This window comes from Danio rerio, chromosome 4 (genome assembly GCF_052040795.2).
Source record: "Danio rerio strain M-AB ecotype USA chromosome 4, GRCz13ab, whole genome shotgun sequence".
Taxonomy (NCBI): Eukaryota; Metazoa; Chordata; class Actinopteri; order Cypriniformes; family Danionidae; genus Danio; species Danio rerio.
The window spans coordinates 77054271-77080757 of record NC_141024.2 but is presented as its reverse complement, the minus strand read 5'-3'; the positions used below and the strand labels follow the sequence as shown (position 1 = coordinate 77080757).

Here is a 26487-nt window from a genome sequence, read left to right as displayed (position 1 = left end):
ATGGGATTCGAACCCACGCATGCAGAGCACAATGGATTAGCAGTACATCGCCTTAACCACTCTGCCACCTCGTCACATACTTTCCCTTTTCTCTGGTAGAGGCCGGACTGTGGCACATATGTGTATATGTATGGTTCTGCAACTATTTTCGGTAAGATGACTTTCAATTTTGCCGTATGAACGACAGAGCGAATTAACGTAAAAATGGGATTCGATGGACTCGGCCACCCTGTCATGTATGTACTCACTTTCCTGTTGGGGGCTGGACTACGGCATTTCTGTATATATTGGCTGCTATTTTCGGTAAAGATGACGTTAAATTTTGCAAGAACATCCTTCAAAACGATAAGAGCATGAGAGTAAAACACCTTCCACGGAAGCACCGGCCTCTTTCAAACGCCAGAGCTTTTGAACGACAAGGATGGGATTCGATGGACTCTTCCACCTCGTCATGTATGTACTCACTTTTATGGTGGGGGCTGGACTATGGCATATGTTTGTATTTGCAGCTATTTTCGATAAAGTGGACATAAAATTTTGCAACAACATCCTTCAAAACACTAAAAGAGTGAGAGAACTTCTGCAGAAACACCACAATCTCTCAAACACCAGAACATACAGGCGACGAGGATGGGATTCGAACCCACGCGTGCAGAGCACAATGGATTAGCAGTCCATCGCCTTAACCACTCAGCCACCACGTCACGTACTTGACATCTTCTCTGGTGGAGGCCGGACTGTGGCACATATGTGTATATGTATGTTTCTGCAACTATTTTCGATAAGGTGACTTTCAATTTTGCCGTATGATCGACAGAGCAAATGAACGACAAAAATGGGATTCGATCGACTCGGCCACCCCGTCATGTATGTACTCACTTTCCTGTTGGGGGCTGGACTACGCCATTTCTGTATATATTGACTGCTGTTTTCGGTAAAGATGACTGTAAATTTTGCAACAATATCCTTCAAAACGATAAGAGCGTGCGAGTAAAACACCTTCCACGGAAGCACCGGCCTCTTTCAAACGCCCGAGCTTTTGAACGACAAGGATGGGTTTCGATGGACCCTTCCACCTCGTCATGTATGTACTCACTTTCCTGTTGGGGGCTGGACTATGGCATATATGTTTGTATTTGCAGCTATTTTCGATAAAGATGACTTAAAATTTTGCAACAACATCCTTCAAAACACTAAAAGAGTGAGAGTAAAAGTACTTCTACAGAAACACCATAAAATCTCTCGAAGGCCAGAACATATGAGCAACGAGGATGGGATTCAAACCCATGCGTGCAGAGCACAATGGATTAGCAGTCCATTGCCTTAACCACTCGGCCACCTCATCATGTATTTTCTTTCTTCTCTGGTGGAGGCCGGACAGTGGCACATAATTGTAAATGTTTGTTTCTGCAACTATTTTCGGTAAGATGACTTTCAGTTTTGCCGTATGAACGACAGAGTAAATGAACGACAAAAATGGGATTCGATGGACTCGGCCACCCCGTCATGTATGCTATTTTCGGTAAAGATGACGTTAAATTTTGCAACAACATCCTTCAAAACGATAAGAGTGTGCGAGTAAAACACCTTCCACGGAAGCACCGGCCTCTTTCAAATGCCAGAGCATTTGAGCGACAAGGATGGGATTCGATGGACTCTTCCACCTCGTCATGTATGTACTCACTTTCATGATGGGGGCTGGACTATGGCATATATGTTTGTATTTGCAGCTCTTTTTTTATAAAGGTGACATAAAATTTTGCAACAACATCCTTCAAACCGCTAAGAGAGTGCGAGTAAAACACCTTTCACAAAAGCATCGGCCTCTTTCAAACGCCAAAGCATTTGAACGACAAGGATGGGATTCGATTGACTTGGCCACTTTGTAATAAAATTTTGCAACAACATCCTTCAAAACGCTAAAAGAGTGAGAGTAAAACAAGTTCCACAGAAGCACCAGGCTCTCTCGAATGCCAGGACATATAGCGACGAGGATGGGATTTAAAGAGCACAATGGATTAGCAATGCCAGCTGCTGAAGGATTGTCCATCAATATTTCACAAATGTTGAAGATAAGAGCCAATCGGAGCGATTGGGTCCAACATTGTAGCCAATCACGTTGCAGCGTCTCAACATTTGCAGCCAATCGCGGACCGTAGTTCTCAACATTTTCAACATTTGACCAATCAGAGTCATGGCAATGTTAAAGCTGGGGAAGGAACCATTCCAAGATTCACCGCTAGGTGTGCAGTCAAACAGGTTAGTCAGATGTCAATCAATTTTCCGAACTGAGCCGAAGGTACACGAAGGAATAACAGGGTCATCTGGAGGCGGGTCAGAGGTCAAAAAAGTTTCTTGACCTTCAGTGATTTTCGACAAACAGCATCATTCGACAGAGCACAGCATCGTTTTGTTTAAAGTTCAGGATTTTTTTTCTGATAGTGATTTCTTAAAAAAGATAAGAAAATCTACATAATTGCACGTATTAATGTTTTAGTGTTTTGTATTTCAAATTTGGATACTTTAATCTAAAACCGTTTAATTTATAGGAGAAAAAATGTCTGAAAAATTCCACAAAGCCATGTCAGACGCTGACTGGATTTCACGTCTGAAAAAGTTTGCCAGCACAGGAGTTTGGCCATCAGATGAGGGCAACAGGAACAGGCCAGCTCCTCGATAAAAAAAGTGGCTTGAGATTTATCAAAGGGTGTTTATTTCGTTTACATGATATAACGTTTGTTGAAATTTGCTTAACTTGTTAAGCTTCAGTACATTCAGTACAGTATCTATGTAAAACATGTCATACTTGTTTTTAAATATTAATGTGTTTTAAATTGCATGTATTTTGAGATTTACGTCGAATAATTTACTATAGTTTGACCGTTTATGAGAGTGATTTTAAAAGGTGGTGGAATGGATTATGAATGTACAATACATGCTGTGAGTTTACCTGCAAGCTGTGTGACAAGCGTGCGTGCGTAAAATTTTAGTACAACACCCTAGTCTTTTGTTTCAAGTATATCAGTATCTAGCAAGATGCCCAAACTTCTGACGTACGAAAACGTTCCTTTATCGAAGTAGTTCACAACTATCCATTAACAGAATTTGTAATGTAGTCAAATGTGTAGTTGGTCAACGGATGCTAGCGACAATGTTTTTCCCCCCTGTAGTTCAGTGTTTTGTTTGTCTTGGACAAACGCAGCTGCATAAATCCTTAAGTTTTAAATAAAAGTGAAACTATCAACAAAAAGCTTGACCGCTTTCAAGCTATAAATACAAGCACTGTCATTTACAGCTCATTGCTGCCTAATGGTGTTAATGGAAGTTTTTACCAGTATTATGTAATGTATGAGTGAATGGTCTTTTCCAGAAAAATTCCAGAACATCGTTGCCTGTGTGAACAGTACATGTTTTAACTTACTGGTAAAGACGTTCCAGATATTTTCTGGATATTTACCAGGTAACACTGTGTGAAAGGGTCGTTTATAGACGTTTATTAGCCTTGGTCTTAACATTAATATTAATTTGTGCCTATTCCACATTAAAAAAAACAGTTTAACTCTGTTTTGTTTGGGAACTCGCGTGGTCAGAATCTTTATTGGGCAGCGTTCTGCACAAGCTGTTTAAACAGTGGACTAGTACAGTCAGATAATTTTCCATCGAACTGTGTCATAGCTCATTACCACAAGGTTGACCTGATTTTAGCCCTCCTTGATGCCCACATTGCCCAAATGCACCGCACTGCTTTCGCCTTAGCTCGCCTCCAGCTCCTCTTTGAAAATTAATGACTTCTGGCTACTTTGACAGTCTCGCCAACAACGCTTGAACGCACTGTAAGAGTCAATCTCATGTTTACTGCCTGTTTAGTGAGGTACTTACAATATTTGGCATGCCTGTTTTTTAACCAACTCACTGATTTCACTAACTTCAAGTTGTTGTTAATTGCATCTTAGCAATTTCAAGTCATTTTTATTAATAAAGTGCCTATGCAATGCAGATTGTGTCAAAGAAGCTTTACAGTGATGAACAGGGAAATGATCAAATCCATATAACAAAATGTAATTGTTGAGAGATGTTTTCAAAACAAAAATTGCACAATTGATTCATTGATAGTTTGTTTGACTGACTGTTTATTTATTGTCTGAATTGAATGATTTTACTCACGTTTTGTTTGTATGCAGCAATTTCAAGTCATTATTAATGTACATTTAAAACACTATGTTGTATGTTGTGCTATGTATTGTGTGTAAGTTCCAGTACGCTTTAAACACTTCAGTCGTGATATGCTAGTAGTAGTAGTAGGTTGTGGATGACCGTGTAACAGTAGATTACATGTGTCTCATAATGTATGATTTGCAGTTGTGTATTGTAAAGGCGAGTACTCTTTAACCACCTCAGTCTTGGTAATGTAGCATAGTGCTGTGTTTGTGTGTTGTGTATGATCGTGTACCTCTGAAACACACTGGTCCCTCTAATGCAGAGAACTGACATGTTGTGTGTGTTGTAAAATTACTGTCCTAATAATTCAATAGGTCCCTATATAGACCAATTATGTAATAGGCGGGAACATTTTTGGAAGGGCCGTGGCTGTCCTTGTACACCACCATAATATCATACAGTATAATGATCCATTTTAATGTGTGTATAGATAATCCAAAGTGATGTATGAGATCTGCAGAGGAAAACAAAATTTTTGATATGTTTATTATATCTGTAGGACATCGGGAAAGGGGTGTCCCCTTATACCACCACCCAACTTTTTTGGTGATCAAAGTCCTTCTATACCACAAAAACCAGTATGTGTGTGTGTGTGTGTGTGTGTGTGTGTGTGTGTGTGTGTGTGTGTGTGTGTGTGTGTGTGTGTGTGTGTGTGTAACTGTGGCTGAATGTGCAGATGTGTCCACAGACGTGCTGAATGTGTGTGTGCTGTGTGTGTTGTGATTGAGAGAGCGTCTGGTCTGTGTTCAGAAGCTCGTCCTCAGTGTCTCTGTGTTGGTCTTGATGGAACAGAAGCCTTTATTTCTCTGAGCGCAGCAGGAAAGCTTCAGCTAAACTGTGTGTTTTCCTACTTTAGTCAATCTAACACTGAAAACTCCTCATCTAGTCAAGAGTTACAGGCTTATTACTGGACACAGACATTACTGAGCTTGATTTATTTGCTTTATTAAGCATTAATAATCCACAGTTGTGCTTGTGAACATCAGTTAATGCACTGAGAGTCAACAAGAACTAACAGAGAACAACTTTACTGTCATCAACTAACATGAACAGATCAATAAATACTGGAATAAATGTGTTTTTATTGTTCAGTTCAAGTCAAATCATGAAGAAGATCAGAAGAGCAGAAACAAACGTCACACTTCATTTCTCCTTTATTCATTGAGCTGCTGGATTTCTCTACAGTTGATTCAAGATTTGACAGAGATTCAGACAGGATTCAGACATTTCCATGTTTATCATCACATTCTAATATCAGCAGTGGATTTGACATTGACTTTTATTATTTGTGCTCAAACAACAGAGAAACAATGAAGAAGATCAATCTGTAGACAAGAATGAGCTGATCTGAACACAGCAGCATCCTGGAGGACACTTCATCAACATCAATGATGACACTGATGAAGACTGACACACACACACACACACACTCACACGCACACACACATAACAGTGAACACATACACACACACACAGGCACACGCGCACACACACATACACGCACGCACGCACACAAACACACGCACGCACACAAACACGCACACGCACAAAAAGCATGCACACACACACACACGCACGAAAGCACGCACACACAAACACACACACACACACAAACAGACTTTCTCTCTCACACACACATGCACATGGACACACACACACACACTGTATGCCGTGCACACACAAACACAAATACAGACTCTCTCACACACACACACACAAAAACATACACAGCAAATTCATTGGTGTTAAATTTCAAGTGTTGTGGTAATTCAGAGTAAAGTGTTAAAATTCTAGTGTTAGATAAAGGTAAAATAACCCTCTCGGCGTTAGAAGCTGATTTGCCTCCTTGTCACACAGAGTAACATGTATCTACCTTTGTAGAAAACCCTTGTATTTGAGAAACTAATCAGAGTGTCTGAAATCTCGCCACACCCTCATTCACCTGGCCCTTAAATTAGTCAATTAGTTTAGTCCACTAGACAGAGTGAATGACCACAAATAAGTGAATTCAGACACCTGCTGTTGAACACCTGCTGTAAACAAGCACAATCACTGAAGGAATAAGAAACTGAAGGAAGAAATAAAACTACAGACACAGCCTCACACCAAACCAACTGAATTAAAACAGAGAATTAAACAACTCCATTAAATAATAGCATAAGCAGCTTCACTGATTACAGTTTGACTTCATTTCTGTAAGAATATTTGACAATGAACAGAGATTTATATTTTTTTTTATTAAAAATATTTCATTTGACCTCACCATCATAGAGATCAGAGGCTGCTTATTTGAGCTCTTGAAGCTTTACTCTTATATCCTAATGTTTCTCTGACTGTTATAGCTGTGTTTCTAAAACTCGTCAGCTATAGCAAGAAAGATCAAGAGAAACTATACTGTATATGCTTAATGGTTATAGATATAATTTCAGGTGTTTAATGAGTTGATTCATAAAGATATGCAAATATAGTTATATTAAAACTGCATGGGACAATACTCCTGGCAGTCTGCTGCTCTTCATAGAAGATACAACAAAAAAATAGGATGCAATTAATAATTAGAGTGTCATGCACTAAACATTCAAGCTCTAGCTTGCTCAGATAACACACAGGCATCAAGAATCAGGATATGAACCTCAACCGTGGTTGCTAAAAAAAAAAAAAAGCTGCATAGTACAAAGCTCCCAGCATGCATTGCAGCATGAATAAATTATGCAGCTTTATGTTCTTACAATCTCTTTCTTTTCCTTTATTTTGTGTTGTTTTTGGGAGGTGATATTTCAGTAGAGTTTTTTTTTTTTACTTGATTTTTATTTTTTTGTTTGTCACCATTATTGAGATTCAAAGACTAACTGTTGATGTCTGTGTGTTTTTAAGTTTTGCCATAGATCAAACATTCTTATTGTAAATATTGGTTTTATATTATTGGAGTTTCAGTGGTTCCATTTAAGCATATTATTTATTTCTCACACATATCACATATGATATTGAATTAGAAAACAAGCAGGATTGGAAGGCTATGTTATCATAAATAATCTCTTTAGACTGATACTTTAACTTTCTTTAGGCTTTCCATGCTATATGTAAAAATAGTGTAATTAACACTAACTATAGCAGCCAAATTAAAGACATTTATAGTAAGAAGTTGAAGAGCCTGACTAAAGCAGACTCTCTCCTCCATCAAATGTGACTTCAAATGAACAACAGAAATTTCATTAAGGGCTTTTGTTCACATGACAGAAATCAGGTCAGTAATAGGTGAAGCTCCATGATAAGTTGTTTATTTGATGAGTTTTTTTTAAAGATGTTAAAAAATGACATTTTTTTACTGTGTAATTTGTTTTATTTTTATTGATTACTATTTTATTTAGTTTTTTTTCTCAGTTGATTTCATCTTTGGTTTTGGCTTATGATTTTCTGTCCTTCAGTGATTCTGCTTGTTAACAGTTGTTCATCAATAATTCTCAATCCTCCTTTAATTAGACACTTAATTGTCTCATTAACTTCATCACTGAGTGTTCAGCCCTCTGTAGTGAGGACACTAGTGAGGATTTTGCTCTGGAATTTAAGGCTTACGTGTGTTCGAATGAGAAATACAGACTGTGGGATTTGTTTTTAACAGAAATATTCTGGAAACTGAATTTACGAATGTAAAATGTTGAAAACAGCAGATTACTGGCAACCACTGCTGCCAGTATTTTGACATACATTTAACAGATATTTTACACAATAAGAGTTTGCTAATTAACACTCTGGGTGTTAAAAAATTTAACACTTTCAAAAGTGTTATTTTAACACTTATAGTGGTTCCCATATAAACACTGAGGGAGTGTTAATTTTAACTCTAAGGTAGTTAAATCTACTAAATCTAAAATTTGCAGTGTGAGATCGATTAAAAATACAGACTGTTGAATGTGCTTTTAACAGAAATATTCTGTAAACTGAATTTATGAATGTTAAAAACAGCAGATTACTGGCGACCACAGCTGCTGGTATTTTTCCGTAAAATCTAAAAAAAAAAAAAAAAAAAAAAAAACTGCTAAACAGGTTTTTGTGTCACCATTGTGGAGGATAATAGCGTCTCTGTTCAAGTCCAAGATGAACTGAGAATATTTGATGTTATGCTGCATCTTCTTTTGTTTAAAGGTAACTGTGTAGTTACTAATGCAGTCAAAATCTGTTTGCTAATTGCAATCATACATGAAAACATTATTGCATCTAAAGACCTTAAATTTTTGTGCGCTCAGCTATGATATTGTAAAATGAACAATGTATAAGTTCATGAAATATGGTTACTTTTTGTAAATTTATACAGTTATATAAAACTTCCATGTTTTTCACAGAAAGATTCTGGCAACCACAGCTGCTGGTATTTTTTCGGAAATTTAACAGATATTTTACACTATAAGAGTTTGCTAATTAACACTCTCTTGGTGTTGACAATGTTAACACTTTCAAAAGTGTTATTTTTAACACTTATAGTGGTTCCCATATAAACTCTTTGGGAGTGTTAATTTTAACTCTAAGGTAGTTAAATCTACTATCTAAAATTTGCTGTGTAGATTTTATTCATACTGTGGGATTTTCAATGGGAGTGCATTTCCTTTAGATCAGATTTTATTTTTTAAATGTTGGAGTTTTTAAATTTTATTTACATTTTTATTATTCTCATTCTTATTTTAATTTTGGTGGGGAAGAAGAAGAAGAAAAAATTAATTACCTTTATTGATAAAGTATATAAGAATGGAAAATTTTAATTATGGGATAATTGGAAGTTAATAAGAGTGTTGGGATTAATAAGCCTGAATATAGCAAGTATAATCCTTAGCAAAAGAAGATATCGGAGTGACTTCAAGAAGGAAGAGACTGCACCACCGAAGAGGAGAACCAAGAGTGTGAAAATTATAAACTGAATCCAGAAAAGTTAAAGAAATTGAGTTAAAAGGGTTTTTGGGCATCATTTAACATAATGAAGGAGCACTAGGATGTTAAAGATTGTTTTGAATAAGAGGTAAAACAGGGATTTAGGCAAAGTCCTGCAGTAATGACAATTGGACATTTTTGTGGGGATTTGATTATCTGATTTTGTTTTTGTCTGCTCCAGAGAGGAGCAGAAAAGGGGAATTGTTGGAGAAAAGGAATTTATTTTTATTTTTATTCTTTTTATTATTTTTTATAAGAAAAATGTTTAGACTAAAAACAGATTAATCAATCTATCTCTTTTGTATTATAAAACGTCTTGACCAGACAAACTTCCTCTTTTTTACTGTGCTGCATACTTTTTAGAAGAACTGCTGACAAGTGGAAAAGCAGAATAAGAATAAATTGAGGGTGGGAGCCTTTGTTCCAGAACTATAGTCTAGACATGTCACAAGTTGTCCTGATGCTTGTAGAAGTTGTGAAATATATTAAAGATGCACGTAATTGTTCAGTTCTGGTATGCAGAGAAAGGTTGCAGAAAGAGGAAGTAATGTCCAGGGGTTGCAAAGAGCCAAGGGACTGCAGAATGACTGATAAGTGACGTTAAACCAAAACTCCACCTGTTAAGATCAGTTGTGTATATATATACTGGAGTCAGGAAATGTAAGTCAGTTGCGAACCTCTTGAATGTAATTCTTGTATTGCATTGGGGTAACGTAACCCAGAGCTCTGACATCGAACTATTCATTTGTATCTAATAAATTACTAATATTTTTGGCATTGAAGAAAACCCTCTCCTGACCTTTTCTCTTGAACAAGCATGGAATAGAGATAGATATTCCAACAGTTTGGATGACATGATCAGGCTTGAGACATGATCATCCAGACTCTTTTTTTAGTCTCTGTGTGCAAATACGTCTTGCCTCCAAAGTTGGTCAAAGCGCCTGTCTCGTAAACAGGAGATCCTTTGTGCAAATCCCAGCAGTGCCTAATGTACAGGTTTCGTGTTTGCTTTTTGTTAAGAGTAACGAGTGTTTACGCAGCGGGATGTTTAGCAGTCGGTTTCTTAACAAAGCTCAAATCCTTAAGAACGCTGCTCGTTCAAGAGGGCTTTGGACGATGCCTTTATATAGCATAGTGTGGTAATGCCTAACCAATTGGACTTTAATATTTCAAGTCCAGACATTCCCACATGCAGCGCTACCGTTGTTAGTTTTTTTTTTTTTTTTGGGAATTAAACATTTAGCCTGTGTCGAGGTCGTTTGGTGCTGTGGCTTAGTTGGTCAAAGTGCCTGACTAGTAAACAGGAGATCCTGGCTTTGAATTCCAGCAGTGCCTTGTCTGCAGTTGGCTGTTCTTTCATGGGCCGGAGAGTACTAAAAAGTACTTTCTGTCCAACAGTTCTAGAGGAAGCAGAGCACTTGGGCTCTGTGGCGCAATGGATAGCGCATTGGACTTCTAGGCTGTGAGCTGAGCCATTCAAAGGTTGTGGGTTCGAGTCCCACCAGAGTCGCAAGCTTTGCTCTTTTTCTTCACTGACTTAAGGTGTGGTGCGTTTCTAACATTTTAGGCATCTGTCCATCCCGTTTTGCTTCTTTCTTTCATTGCGCAGTGCAGGCTCAGATACTAGGGGTACTCTACAATAAAGCCGATGACTTAATTGAGCTGTTTTAAATAAGGGAGATTAGAAAACGGTGTAGGGCCTAGTGGGCTTGAGGAATGACTCGTCGGCAACCTGTGGTTTTGGGGAAAAGTAACTGCCACATATTGTTGAGATCACGCCTTTTGGATTTGTCGTACAAGAGCCTCTTTATGCATGTGCAAAGTAACTGAGTAGAAAGCACAGTAAATTTTGCTTCCCCCCCCCCCACTGTCTTAGATGAAACTGCGTTTGGAAGTATCGTATCCAGAGGTTTTTTCTTTTAGTGTTAAGACTAAGTTGGCCAGAGCACCTGTCTTGGGAACAGCAGGTGCTAGGTTCAAATCCAAACTGCACCTTTCCCTCAGATGATGGGAGAGTGGCTTTCTGATCTGAAACTCTTTCAATGGCCGATAGCATATGTTTGTCCTGATTTCCATTTTCCGAGCTGACTCTGGGTTTGGATGACATGGTCAGGCTTGAGACATGATCATCCAGACTCTAAAAGACCACGTCCGGCTTGTCAGCATTTTCTGCATCCTGACATGCTGGTTTTTGTTGTGTATTATTTTTTCTTCTTCGATTTTTGTTATCAGGTAAATGTCTCTTACTGTGAATTTCCGTGGCGCTGTGGCTTAGCTGGTCAAAGCGCCTGTCTTGTAAACAGGAGATCCTGGGCTCAAATCCCAGCAGCGCCTTAGTCCAGGTGGTGCGTGTGCTTGTTTTATAGAGCTCACCGGAATGAATTATAAAATTGTATAGCTTTGAGGCATAATGAATAGTGCGACAAATAGAGTTAAACAACCTCTTTGCTTGCCATTTTAAGACTTGCTGTCATTTTTTAGTCTCTGTGTGCAAATACTTCTTGCCTCCTATTCAGCATTGGCGCTGTGGCTTAGTTGGTCAAAGCGCCTGTCTCGTAAACAGGAGATCCTGGGTTCAAATCCCAGCAGTGCCTAATGTACAGGTTTCGTGTTTGCTTTTTGTTAAGAGTAACGAGTGTTTACGCAGCGGGATGTTTAGCAGTCGGTTTCTTAACAAAGCTCAAATCCTTAAGAACGCTGCTCGTTCAAGAGGGCTTTGGACGATGCCTTTATATAGCATAGTGTGGTAATGCCTAACCAATTGGACTTTAATATTTCAAGTCCAGACATTCCCACATGCAGCGCTACCGTTGTTAGTTTTTTTTTTTTTTTTGGAATTAAACATTTAGTCTGTGTCGAGGTCGTTTGGTGCTGTGGCTTAGTTGGTCAAAGCGCCTGTCTCGTAAACAGGAGATCCTGGGTTCAAATCCCAGCAGTGCCTAATGTACAGGTTTCGTGTTTGCTTTTTGTTAAGAGTAACGAGTGTTTACGCAGCGGGATGTTTAGCAGTCTAGTAAACAGGAGATCCTGGCTTTGAATTCCAGCAGTGCCTTGTCCGCAGTAGGCTGTTCTTTCATGGGCCAGAGAGTACTAAAAAGTGCTTTCTGTCCAACAGTTCTAGAGGAAGCAGAGCACTTAGGCTCTGTGGCGCAATGGATAGTGCATTGGACTTCTAGGCTGTGAGCTGAGCCATTCAAAGGTTGTGGGTTTGAGTCCCACCAGAGTCGGAAGCTTTGCTCTTTTTCTTCACTGACTTAAGGTGTGGTGCGTTTCTAACATTTTAGGCATCTGTCCATCCCGTTTTGCTTCTTTCTTTCATTGCGCAGTGCAGGCTCAGATACTAGGGGTACTCTACAATAAAGCCGATGACTTAATTGAGCTGTTTTAAATAAGGGAGATTAGAAAACGGTGTAGGGCCTAGTGGGCTTGAGGAATGACTCGTCGGCAACCTGTGGTTTTGGGGAAAAGTAACTGCCACCTATTGTTGAGATCACGCCTTTTGGATTTGTCGTACAAGAGCCTCTTTATGCATGTGCAAAGTAACTGAGTAGAAAGCACAGTAAATTTTGCTTCCCCCCCACTGTCTTAGATGAAACTGCGTTTGGAAGTATCGTATCCAGAGGTTTTTTCTTTTAGTGTTAAGACTAAGTTGGCCAGAGCACCTGTCTTGGGAACAGCAGGTGCTAGGTTCAAATCCAAACTGCACCTTTCCCTCAGATTATGGGAGAGTGGCTTTCTTTTTTTTTTTTTTTAACACTTTTATTGTTTCAGAAAGGTGTGATACATTCTTACTGTATTAGTAACCAAATACCAATCAAAGAACTCCCGCCCCATCCCGACGTTCAAAATAAAAATAAAAATTAAAAAAAGAAAGGAATAGAATAAAAAAATGCATTCTCATGCGAGGAAAGTAATACAAAAACAAATAAATAAAAATAAAGATTAACTAAAATAAAATTAAAGATAAAAATAAAAAGGGCAATTTTGTTAAAAATTAAAAATATATAAAAAATAAATACCATTAAAAAATTTACATTTCAACATATACATTCCAGTGAAAGTATATTAAAGTTAGTCATTACAAACACAGTGTATTTTAACAGTCACATTGTTTGGGATTACTAAACAGTCAGTGCACTGTTATTTAAAAAATGAAGGAAGAAGTCCTAAATCTTGTAGAATATGTGCATTTTTTGTTTGATTGAATAAGTCAACCTTTCCATTGCTATACAGGAAGACATTTCCTTAAGTGACAAAGATGGAGCATGAGTACTTTTCCAGTGAATGGCAATCAGGCGCTTCGCATGTAATAGACACAGATTTATAAACTTCTGTTCATATGACTTCAGCGATAAGGCAGGTGGGAAAAGACCAAGGATACAGATTTTAGGGCAAACAGGGAATTCTTTACCAATAGTTTTAGAGATTACACCAATTATTTCTTTCCAAAAGAATTGCAAGTGCTCACATTGCCAAACACAATGGAACAGTGTGCCCTTGTAAGTCAAACATTTTCCACAAATGTCCAGAATATTTCTATTAAATTTATTTAACATTTCTGGTGTTATATATGTTCTCATTACCCAATTATATTGGATTAATTTAAAACGGGTATTGATTGATAATGTTTGCGCTTGAAGACAACTTTCTTCTCATTCATTTTCTGTAATATCTATTTGAAAGTCTTCAATCCAAGCCAGTCTTTTATGATTTGTAGATTCTTTGGAAGAATTAACAAATTTGCTATATAGTGTAGAAATTTTGTATTTGGCACTGGGATCTTTAACTGCAATTTCTTCTAAACTACTTAGGGTCGGACACTGATATGAATGATTTTTAGATCTTATAAAATTACGGATCTGAAGATACTTAAAAAAATGAGACTGAGGAATTTTATATCTTTCCTTTAAGGTTTCAAAGGACATCAATATATTATCTTCATAAAGATCTGATATCTTTTGCAAGCCTTTCTGGAACCACAGCTTAAAACCCTTGTCTGATTTCCCTGGTACGAATAATGCATTACCCCAAATGGGAGAGAATTTAGAAAGTACCGGGGTTTCTCCCAGCTCAACCTGTGACTCATGCCATGATAAAATAGTGGCTCTCACAAATGGGTTAGATGTATTTTGTTTGAGTTTCTTTAAAGAATCAGAGTATAAATATGTGTCAAGACTCAAATTGCCTGTACATTTTCTTTCAATCTGTATCCATGGAATGCTAGGTGAGCCAGCAAACCAATAACATGCAGATCTTAGCTGAGCTGCCTTAAAATACCAAAAAAGATTAGGGAGTCGCAGCCCGCCTCGTTCATAAGGAAGATACAGGAGTGATAAGCGAAGCCTTGAGCGTCTATTATACCAAATAAATTTAATAAATGCCTTTTTCATATTTGAGAAAAAGGAAGGAGGAGGGGTCAGGGGGATTGACTGAAACAAATATAGAAATTTAGGGAGAATATTCATTTTAATGGTATTCACCCTTCCAATAGTGAGAGGAAGAGACATCCATCTGTTCAAACTTTCGTTTACCTGAGTTATCAGAGGAGTATAATTGGCTGAGATAAGATTTTTTACTTATGGAGTAACTTTGATTCCCAAATATCCAAATCCGTCTACAGAAGTTTCATAAGGGTGTTGTATTACTGGATTTAGTCTCTCCTGTTCATTAAGAAAGAGGATAGATGACTTTGAATAGTTAACTTTGTAACCTGAAAATTTTCCAAATTTATGAATCAATTTGTTAAGATTTGGTATTGAATCTTTAAGTTTTGTTAAAAATAAAACAATATCGTCTGCGTAGAGAGATATCCGATGCTCTACACCTGCAATTTCAATTCCCTTTATAGATGGGTGAGTTCTAATTGCTATTGCCAAAGGTTCCAAAGTCATTACAAATAATAAAGGAGAAAGTGGACAGCCTTGACGTGTGCCACGATATAGATTAAATGGTTTGGAGATTAAGTTATTGGTAATTACTTCTGCAGTTGGACTTTGAGGTCTTCACCCACTGGCAAAAATTCTGTCCACATCCAAAACGGCTGAGTATGTCAAATAAATAGGACCATTCGACTCTGTCAAATGCTTTTTCTGCATCTAACGATAAAATACCTGTATCTTTAGAGCCATTCATCTCATGAACGATATTTAGTACTCGCCTGATGTTATGAAAGGCCTGTCTGTTTCGAACAAAGCCATTTTGGTCCATTCCTATTAGGGACGGTAGATGAGCTTCCAATCGAAGGGCTAAAATCTTGGCTATAATTTTGGCATCGGAGTTCATTAACGAAATTGGCCTATATGATTCACATCTGTCTAAGGGTTTATGGGGTTTAGGAATGAGTGTTATTAATGCAGCTCTTAGAGAAGGAGGAAGACAGCCCTCCAACATCGACTCTTCATACATTTCTAACAAAGGAACTGCTAATTTATCTTTAAAGGCTTTATATATATCAATTGGTATCCCGTCTAGTCCAGCTGTTTTACCACTTTTCATATTCACAATAGCATTTAAAATTTCTTTACTAGTTAGAGGTTCCTCCTGTTCTTTTTTTGCTTCAATGCTTATAGAAGGAATCAAAAGATCATCTAAAAATAAAGTTTGGTCCATGCTGCATTCTGATGATTCTGTATTGTATAGTGTTACGGTCCCTAACTTAAATAAGACTCGTGACCAAAAGACAACGTAACATAATAAACAACGGCCAAAAGGCTCCAGCTAAATTATTTATTAACATAACATAACCAGCAAAACAATCCAAATTGACAAGAGATGGGGAGCCCAACAACATAATAAAGAACAACCAAACAAACCTAAAGCAGGTTGGAGCTCCCCACTCAAAACAAATATCAAAAGGAAAGCATAAAGGAGAACACAACAATAAAGCCGTCAAAGACTGTGGTGACGTGGAGGAATGAGAGGCGTAGAAGTCCGCTTCCGTTTGTTTTAAAGGCCTGACGCCACCAGGTTAACCAATAGAAAACTGAAAAGGGAAAAGGACAAACAAGATCAATCGAAAGTAATTATTAATGGCAGGAGTGAACGCCACACGCAACACCTCCACCCCCAAAATGGTGACTGGTAAACAAAACAAAAATACAATAAACACCACCCATCACCATATGGTAATACGTGACATCGCATCGGCCAGCACATTATTTTTACCGGCAACATGTTTCATGTCCAAGTTAAAGGCTTGGACAAACAAAGCCCATCTCATTAAGCGTTGGTTAGAATTACGCATTCTATGAATAAAGATGAGAGGGTTGTGATCAGTGTAGACTGTTATTGGATAAGATGAAGATCCAATATAAACCTCAAAATTGTTAAGGGCCAAAACCAGCGCCAGAGCTTCTTTTTCGATTGTGGAGTATGCTTTTTGATGTTTCTGGAATTTTTTTGAAAAGTAGCACACTGGGTGCTCAACTCCATCAAGCCCATCCTGCAAAAGCACAGCGCCTGCCCCTACATCGCTAGCATCAACAGCCAATTTGAATGTACGGTCGTACACTGGAGCCGCCAAGACGGGTGCATGCATTAAAAGGTGTTTAAGTGACTCAAAAGAATGTTGACATTCCGGTGACCATTTAAAAACCGACTTCGGACTTAATAGGTCGGTGAGAGGAGAAACTACTGTCGAAAAGTTTTTACAAAAATTACGGTAATATCCCGCCATTCCCAGAAAGCGCTGTAATTCGCGACGTGTGGAAGGGACTGGAAATGACGTGATAGCCTCAATCTTGGCGTGTACTGGTTTTACCATGCCACTGCCCACAATCTTACCCAAGTAAACTACCGTTGCTTTTGCAAAATCACATTTGGCCAAATTAACTGTTAAATTGGCATCAGTCAGTTTCTCAAAAACCTGTGTCAACTGATGGATGTGTTCTTGCCACGTTTTTGAATGAACAACGATGTCATCTAAATACACCTCACATCCTGGCACTCCCCCCAACACGCAGTTAACTAACCGCTGAAATGTTGCGGGCGCATTGCGTACCCCAAAAGGCATTACTGTATACTGTAAGAAGGCATCAGGTGTAACAAATGCCGAGATTTCCTTTGCACGTTGAGTTAACGGCACCTGCCAAAATCCTTTAAGAAGGTCTAACTTTGTCACAAACACAGCCGACCCCACACGGTCAACACAGTCTTCCATACGAGGAAGAGGGTGACAGTCAGGTTTTGTGACACTGTTAACCCTTCTAAAGTCCGTGCAGAAACGTTCAGATCCATCAGACTTCATAGCCAAAAGACAGGGCGAGCTCCATGAGCTAATACTAGGTTCTGCAATACCATGCGCCAACATATAATTGACTTGATTTTGTAGTCGCTGACGTTTCACAGGGTTGACGCGGTATGGATGTTGTTTAATCGCAGCATTAGCACCAACATCGATGTCATGCTGCAGCACATGAGTCTGAGATGGAACATCTGAAAACAGGGAAACATGACACTTAATTAATTTAAATATGTCTGTTCTCTGTAAATCAGAAAGATGCAAAAAACAAGAGTCAAGATTAGCAAGCATCTCAGAATTTTTTAAACATCCTTGAACTGTAGCCACGGATGGACTCTCAATGTCGCCGCCAGCTTCAAGATCAGACAGCGACTCAGAGTTCTCAATGACACTGTCAGCACCCGATGACAACCCGGAAAATGATTGTACCTGTAACACACTTGAGACAGTTGAACACTCAGTGTTAGGCATAGATGAAGCTGTTTTTATTTTTTTAGAGCTCTGAGAAATCATTTGCCCACGATCATAATAAGGTTTGATCATGTTGATGTGGCAGAGTCTGCTACGACGAACACGGTCGGGGGTAGCAACCACATAATCCCTATCACTTACCCTTTTTTCAATGACATAAGGTCCACTATACCTCGCTTGAAGGCTACAGCCAGGAATTGGTAAAAATACCAAAACTTTGTCCCCCGGCTTAAACTGTCTGTCCACACTGTTCTTATCAAACCAGTTTTTCATCCTGGATTGAGCAACTGCTAAATTCTGTTTAGCCAGTTCACATGCACGATGTAGCTTGTGCCGAAAAGAGCTAACATAATCCAGTATATTTTTTTGTTCCGATTCATTCAACCAATTGTCTCGCAGCAATTTCAAAGGGCCACGGATATTATGTGCAAACACCAAGTCTGCTGGGCTGAAGCCAGTAGATTCCTGCACCACTTCTCGAGCTGCAAACAAAAGCAAGTGCACACCCTCATCCCAATCCTTTTCAAACTCCAGGCAATATGCACGAAGCATTGATTTAAGGGTCTGATGAAATCTCTCCAATGTGCCCTGGCTTTCAGGATGGTAAGCACTTGAAAAGTTATGGGATATTTTCAGCTGATTGGTGACCTGTTTAAAAACACGAGACATAAAATTTGTTCCCTGGTCCGTTTGAATTACCTTGGGAAGCCCAAACAGTGAGAAGAACTTGGTCAGTGCTTTTACTACTGACGTGGCCGTAATTTTGCGCATGGGTATGGCCTCAGGAAAACGTGTTGAAGCGCACATAATGGTCAACAAAAATTTACTGCCAGATTTGGTACGAGGCAATGGGCCTACACAGTCCACCACGACATGGTCAAACGGCGAGTCTACAGCTGGAATAGGATATAAAGGGTAAGGTGGAATCGGTGGATTTGACTTTCCAGCTATTTGACAAGTATGACATGTTCTACAATGCCACTTCACATCCCGTTTTAGACCTGGCCAAAAAAAATTACGCAAAATACGATCATAGGTTTTGGTGACACCCAAATGACCAGCTAAGGGGTTGTCATGAGCTAAACTGAGTATTTCACCTCGAAGCTTTTTTGGAACAACAATTTGTGTTACAGTGCTCCAATCATCATGCACAGAAGCAGAAGATGGCGTCCACTTGCGCATTAAAATGTTATTTTTGACAAAATAACCAGACACATTGTCGATAAGCTTCTCTTCAGGGACAGCCAATTCATACAGAGAAACGAGCGAATCATCACTCCTTTGTTCAGAAATTAGATGTTCTTTTGACATACGAACCCCACTAAAGCTCTCAGACAGCTCAGAACGTTCTAGCACATTGTCAGCTGATGAGTTTTCACATTTTCCATCCAACTCTGTAAAACCAGAGACTGAAGATGGAGAACTCAGAACAGGGCCACTATCAGAGTCTACTTTAGGTTCTCTGTCAAGATCTATCATAAAACTATCCTCCAAGCCATCAGAGTCTATCAAGTTAGCTTTAGCCATTGACCGAGTGACAGCACATACAGGAAACACTGTTGGATACTTCACCTGCAGTTCATCTGGGCCTTCAGACAAAAAGGGCACAGCAGTTACTTCAGGACTCACTAAGATTTTGCCCCCAGCAAGATCATTCCCCAAGAGAAAATCCACTCCTTTTATTGGAAAAGCTGTGCATGCTGCAACTGCTACTGGACCAGACACCAGATCCGACTCAAGCTGGACAGAATGCATTGGCAGGTTAACAAGTTTCATTCCAAATCCCTGAACAATCTCATTGCAGTTTAACGAAGTTTTATCAGAAAGAGGCAACACACTTTGTAGAATGATAGATCTAGAAGCGGCAGTATCACGCAAGATGGTTACAGGAACTTTTACATCACTGTCTGACAAGGAAACAACTCCCTTCATTATAAATGGTGAGTAAATCTCCAAATCAACACACCCTGACTGAAAAAGGTTTGATGTTGAGACTTTTTCTACCAGTGCCACAGTTTTAGGCTTCTTTTTATTCAACAAAAAACAGCTGTTGATTAAATGACCACGTTTTTTGCAATAAGCACATACTGGCCTTGGCCTAGCTGCATCTTTAGCACTGTGCTCAGTGTGAAAGTGCGTGACAGGACTACGCTGCAACGGAGAGAAAGATGGCTTTTCAAAGTTCTCTCTGTGAGTCAGAACATATTCATCGGCTAATACCGCAGCATCTAGTACATTAGTGACTTTCTGTTCATTCAAGTATGTTGCAATTTTGTCTGGTAGACAATTTTTGAATTCCTCCATTAGAATTAGATCACGAAGCTGTTCTAAATTTTTCACTTCTTGTGCAGAACACCAACGATCAAAAAGTACAGTTTTTTCACGACCAAATTCGACATAAGTTTGGCTTTCAGCTTTTTTATAACGCCTAAACTTTTGCCTATAGGCCTCGGGTACTAATTCATAGGACCTTAAAACAGCAGATTTCACCTGATCATATTTTAAACTTAATTCAGGTGAAAGAGAAGCATATGCCTCCTGGGCTTTTCCTGTGAATACACATTGCAAAAGAAGAGTCCATACCTCTTTAGGCCATTTCAATGTCGTAGCCACTCGTTCAAAAAGTACAAAATATTTGTCCACATCTCTCTCTGAAAAAGGAGGAATTAAACGAATGCATTTATTAATGTCAAAGTCTGTTTCCGGATCAAAATCCCTTGACTGCCTAGACAAACGAGCAGATTCACGTCTTCCAATTTCCTGTATCTCAAATTTACGCAGCTCAAATTCATGCTTTAGCTCTTTTTCCTTGAGCTCCAATCGCCGTATTTCTACTTGCAACTCAAGTCTACGCAATTCAGAGTCAGGCTGCACATCAGCACGTGAAGTGACAGCACTAACAGGAGGAAGGATACTCATTTCACATAAGGCTGTATGCAATTCATTTTTAATTTTCTGTTTTTTCTCTTGTTTAGAGAGTGGTACTTCAAAGTGAGCAGCAATAGAGAACAGATTACTTTTAGTACACTGTTCAAGTTTCTCTATGCTCGGATGAGCAACAAATTCCTCTAAACTAAACTCCATAATAAGATTGAAAAACACGCAGTCAAAATATTAATAACAAATATACAAAAAAAATCAAATCTGCGTCAAATCTTAGTCATCCAACAGCAAAATACAAACTTCCGCAAATTAACTATATAACAAAATAGAAGGATAATGCAAAGGAAAGTGAAGTGACAACAAACGTTACAAAGTATACCAAATGCGAGCAAATACACCCCTCTATCTGCGCCTGCCTAACGGAACTTCACCTGTTTAACTCACCTAGTCTTCACGCAGTTCAGCGGCGGGTTATTATGCACTAAAAACCAGCAGGATTGTGAGACAATCTATAATAGACGACCCCACAAAATCCTACGGACGTGCTCCCGAGATATCTGCGTTAACAGATAACACTAACCGCCTCTTTGCGACACTACAAAAACAAAAAACAGACGAAGTCCAAAGGACAACGCCTCTTCAGCCTAACAGGGGAGTAAAGGCCGCTATGCAATTAACAGTATACAAAAACACTTCACTTACCTGCATTTCCAGCAAGCTTTGCCATGCAACCGCGTTGATCAAGCAAAACAAACACGATGTTCACACACACATGCACACGCTCCGGTGTGACACGCTACGCGGGATTCCCTATGACGCGAAATTACGTCATGAGGAATTCCCCATGAGAACCAAACATTATAGTCTAACGATCTATCGTTCAGTAAAGTCAAACAAGTTTGGTATCAAAAAGAGAACAAAGTGAAACAACTTAAAAAGAAGCGGACGAGCCCCCAATTATGTTACGGTCCCTAACTTAAATAAGACTCGTGACCAAAAGACAACGTAACATAATAAACAACGGCCAAAGTGCTCCAGCTAAATTATTTATTAACATAACATAACCAGCAAAACAATCCAAATTGACAAGAGATGGGGAGCCCAACAACATAATAAAGAACAACCAAACAAACCTAAAGCAGGTTGGAGCTCCCCACTCAAAACAAATATCAAAAGGAAAGCATAAAGGAGAACACAACAATAAAGCCGTCAAAGACTGTGGTGACGTGGAGGAATGAGAGGCGTAGAAGTCCGCTTCCGTTTGTTTTAAAGGCCTGACGCCACCAGGTTAACCAATAGAAAACTGAAAAGGGAAAAGGACAAACAAGATCAATCGAAAGTAATTATTAATGGCAGGAGTGAACGCCACACGCAACATATAGCATTTGGAAGAATTTGGAAAAAGTTTCATTAATCTCATCTGGGTCTGAAGTCAGATTACCAGCTGTTGTATAAATATTATGTATAGCTTGATTGTAATTGTTTTATCTGCCAAGACAAAAGTCTACTTGCCTTTTCTCCATACTCATAAAATGTTTGTTTAAGACGGATTAAACTGGCTTCACCTTTTGTTGCAGATATTTCATTATATTTTGCTCTTAGAATAAGCAGTTCCTGTTTAAGTATGTTGGAATTTGACAAATCTGAATATATATTCTATATATTCTTCTTCTAATTTCCGAATTCTTTCTTCTAAATTTTGTAATTCCATTTTCCTTTTTCTAATGACAGAGCATGTGTAGCTTATCATTTGGCCCCTTATATAAGCCTTAAAGGCTTCCCATCTTATAGATGCAGATGTTTCTTTCAGATTAGTTTTAAAAAATAAATCAATTTGAGTACCAATGAACTCCATAAATTTTGGATCATGAAGCCATCTTGGATGAAATCTCCATCTACAAGGCCCTTTTATAATTTTGTCACGAATAAATGAATGTTCTGAGGGATCCAAGTGCAAGTTAAACAAAATAATATTTATTGACAAAATCAAACAAAAATCAAGTAATGAATGGTGCTAGTGCTAGGAGAGATCGGGCAGGAATCAGACAGGAAACAGGGTCCAGAAATTAGTCCTCAGATCCTAAGCACACAGACAGAACAGCACACCATAAGCACACATAACGAACTGACAAAGACACAAAGAAAACGTGGCCCATATATAGACCCGAATATGAGCCTCAGCTGGCGAGCTCATCAAGCCAGCTGAGTGCCGTCATCACACGTGATCAAAACAAATACACGAGGAGAACAAAAACATACCAATGTGATCAAACAGACACTCCGGAAAAGCGCACAAACCTGCAACCGTGACAAATTTTTGAAACATTATATACAAGTTTTATTGGACCATGGTCTGAAATTACAATAGACTCATAGGAGCAGTCAACAATTTGATGGAATAAATTATTGGAGATTAAAAAATAGTCTATTTGTGAATATGATTTTAATGATGAACTACAACATGAATATTCAGTTTTGTTTGGATATTTTCTCTTCCATGGATCACATAAATCAAGTTCCTCTATAAAACTATTAAGTTTTTTCCTACTTTGTGTGTGAGCCATCTCTTTACTATTGTATCGATCTAAATGTGGGTTTAATGTCACATTAAAATCTCCTCCTATAATTAAATAGCCAGGTTGAGAGGCCAAGATTAAGAACAAGTTCTCAAATAATTCTGGACTGTCAGAGTTGGGTCCATACACATTTACAAGGGTAATATTATTATCTATAAGAAAGCCTTGAACAATTAAATATCTGCCGAATTTATCTGCAATCACTTTTGACACTTTAAATGGAATGGCTTTGTGTATCAGAATTAATACACCCCTTGAGTTAGATGCATATGAAGCAGAGATTACTTCACCTGGCCATCTTCTACGTACTTTTAGTAATTCGTTAGACAAAAGATGGGTTTCTTGTAGAAATACAATAGATGCTTTAAATGTTTTAAGTCTATTCATGACTTGTTTTAACTTTGAAAGTTTACCCAACCCCCTAACATTCCAGGATATAAATGTTAACTGAGATTCACTTGACATACTTAGGAATATTACATGTCCATATGTCCATAATCATAATGCAAAAAATTAATAAAAGAAATAAATACAAAAAAAGAGAAAAAAATTGCCCATTAAAGAAAAAGAAAAAAGAAAAGGAAAAAAACAGGGGAAAAAAGGGAAAAGAAAAACCTTAACAAACCGGCGTTTACCCCATTTGAACAGAACCAGCCGATATCTATCTCTTTCCCATTATATTGCAAAGATTCTTCAACAGGCCTGGATGGTCGTATTACTAGGAACACATCCTTGGCTAGCAATAAAAGAGTCATTGGACATTGCCCACAGACAACCTAATAAAATAGAACATCAAGAATAATCAAACATTTTCTTCAAACAATCATTGAACTGACTTGCATTTAAATATAGGCCGAGGTTATTTGTTTTTAACTGGCCATTATACAGTAGGTGAATAATTGTCACGTTAGGTGTTCGCAGTTAATTACCTTGATTTATGATAATAGCTTTGAAAAATAAAACAGTTGAACATTCAGCCAACTGTTTAAAATTTGTCTTTACTCTCCTGATGTTTCTCAGAATTCTTCAATATACTTCTGTACATCCCCTGGCGTCTCACAGATCCTCCACTGGCCCTTACGCATGAAGCTCAGTTTGGCAGGATACATAAATCTGTAAGGAACCCAGATAGCAGGCAGTAATCGGCCCGAGCTCGGCTGCCCTCCGGCGCCTCCGGCTCCGACTCGGCATCAGCGAGTGTTATCCGGGCCGAGTGCGGCCCGCAGCTCGCTCGCGCACATGCGGCTGTGATGCGGCTGTAAAGCACTGGCCCGATTCCGGTCAACCATATCCGGTCCGAGTCTGTCGGTAGAGTCCTGGCCGCTTCTGGCAAGGACTCGGCTGATGGCAACCGATTAAGTTTTTATTTTATCTAGTAATCTGTTAGCTCCACGTTTAATGATAATTTGAGAAAATATTCATGGTACGATAGCAAAAAAAAAAAGAATATTTAGTGTGGATGGTCGCAATGTTTAGACGCAAACAAAACAATATTATTTATAAATAGATTATACATGTCATCTAGAGAAAAACTATGTAAAATTCGCTTATTTTTGAGATAGCACGCTCCTGTGCTGACTGTTTTTTTTTTTTTAAAGCAGATGTTGGTTTCATAATAAACACATGCGTGACTAAACTCATGATCCAAACTCCAATCCAGACGGTGGCGGTAATGCTCCAAAAAGCTGGTTGTCAACCACCATGGCACGAAGATCACAAGAAGAAAAAGTTTGGTTTTTCAAAGATTTCACGTCGATTCCGGTCAGAAAGGTAAGCTTTTTACTGCTTGTGTACTGTATAATTAGCGAATTTAGAGCTTAAAACATTTCCACGGTGTTTGGTTGTAACAGCGTTTAGTAATTTAAAACAGTTTGATACGAAATGTAACTTGCTTTAAGAAACACGACTGGAGCTAATGTATGCTAACGCTAACAGTTACAAACACGTCTGAAAGTTCCTTTTCCTTTTACACAATGTTAGATTGTAACGTGTGTAGTAACTGAAAACTATTTTAATTATTTTAAAGAAACATGAAACGAATTTGTGTGTATGCTAACTTTGCGTTAAAGAAAGTTTCTGTAGACGAATCCATTAACGCTAACATGGCAAAACGTGTTTTTTTCCTGATTTAACATTATAAAGTACCGTGGATGTTGAAAAAATCATTGTACAGGCGTATACTTATCCAACAGTATTAATTCTGTGATTATGTGTAAATAAAAACTAATCGTTTTGGATTAATAAAATATTATTGTTTATCTTGTTTATGCAGTTAGTCACGAAAAATGATCGAAACTCGACTGTTTACTATTCTCTTTAAATTATCCAAGAGAAATATATTACTATGCACTTTAATTCATATGTTTTAGCCTATGTGAATCAATTATATCTTTTGTTCAAGCTGTAATGGTCAGTTAATGTAAAACTGAACGTCTTAAAGCAGATTTTGATGTTTTTTTTATGTTATTGACAGTGATAAATTCTGATTTAAATGAATGGGTAACAATATTTGTTGGTTAAGTCTTATTGTTCTTGTTTAACAAAGGTTAGTGAGATCATTTTGCAGCACATCACGACTAAAGAAGTCAATGGCACACTCTTTTGAACGTGAATAGGCATGTTATAGTTGTGTGCTAAAAGTCCATTATAAGCTGTAAACTGCTGATACATTTTCAACATAGATTGAGCTTTTCAGACATCACATTACTAATTGCTTCACAAACAGCTGAAATGGTTTATTGTTATTGGCTATCATCATCAAACATTTTTCACAATGGTAGGTTAATCTTCATGGGTACAGAATAATGCATGTGCTTGGCCATCTTACAAATCTATGTCTCAGATTCATAAGGCTGTCACTCTGCATGAATCTCTAAATAAATCTTGTGCAACCTTCTGTGTACTGATTATTTACACTATAGGTATTATATGCATTAATTAACTTTGATAGTATTTTAGGATTTGAACTTTTCTTTACGGGAGGTTAACAACAATGTGATGTTTCATTATAGATGCATATGAGGAAGCTTGACTCAAACATCCAACATCCAACCCAACTGTGATTTCTGACTGGTAGACAGATGAGGATGATGATCGCCTGTCATACATCTAAAGACAGAACAGGTTTGTTTGCAATTATTTTAAACACATACTGTCAACATTATGTCATTGATCCATTAC

General features: G+C 38.2%; 1 long non-coding RNA gene and 5 other non-coding genes across 7 annotated transcripts in view; 5 read left to right on the top strand and 1 right to left on the bottom strand.

Moving 5' to 3' along the window:
* LOC148682782 (uncharacterized) overlaps window positions 1-26487 on the top strand; it is a 104483-nt gene that overhangs the window by 75385 nt on the left and 2611 nt on the right. Inside the window, exons 1-2 of one of the 2 annotated variants that reach the window (XR_015943154.1) lie at window positions 25006-25077; window positions 26319-26430. This is a non-coding gene — a long non-coding RNA (uncharacterized LOC148682782). Of the gene's footprint in view, window positions 1-25005; window positions 25078-26318; window positions 26431-26487 lie in introns of those variants that run through there. The other variant, XR_015943155.1, reaches the window with a different exon arrangement.
* Window positions 623-704, bottom strand: trnas-gcu (transfer RNA serine (anticodon GCU)). Its single transcript has one exon. It is a non-coding gene; the product is annotated as a tRNA-Ser (tRNA).
* Window positions 10560-10648, top strand: trnar-ucu (transfer RNA arginine (anticodon UCU)). The gene is given in 2 exon segments: window positions 10560-10596; window positions 10613-10648. It is a non-coding gene; the product is annotated as a tRNA-Arg (tRNA).
* Window positions 11399-11472, top strand: trnat-ugu (transfer RNA threonine (anticodon UGU)). The gene has a single exon. It is a non-coding gene; the product is annotated as a tRNA-Thr (tRNA).
* On the top strand, window positions 11659-11732 carry trnat-cgu (transfer RNA threonine (anticodon CGU)). Its single transcript has one exon. It is a non-coding gene; the product is annotated as a tRNA-Thr (tRNA).
* Window positions 12006-12079, top strand: trnat-cgu (transfer RNA threonine (anticodon CGU)). Its single transcript has one exon. It is a non-coding gene; the product is annotated as a tRNA-Thr (tRNA).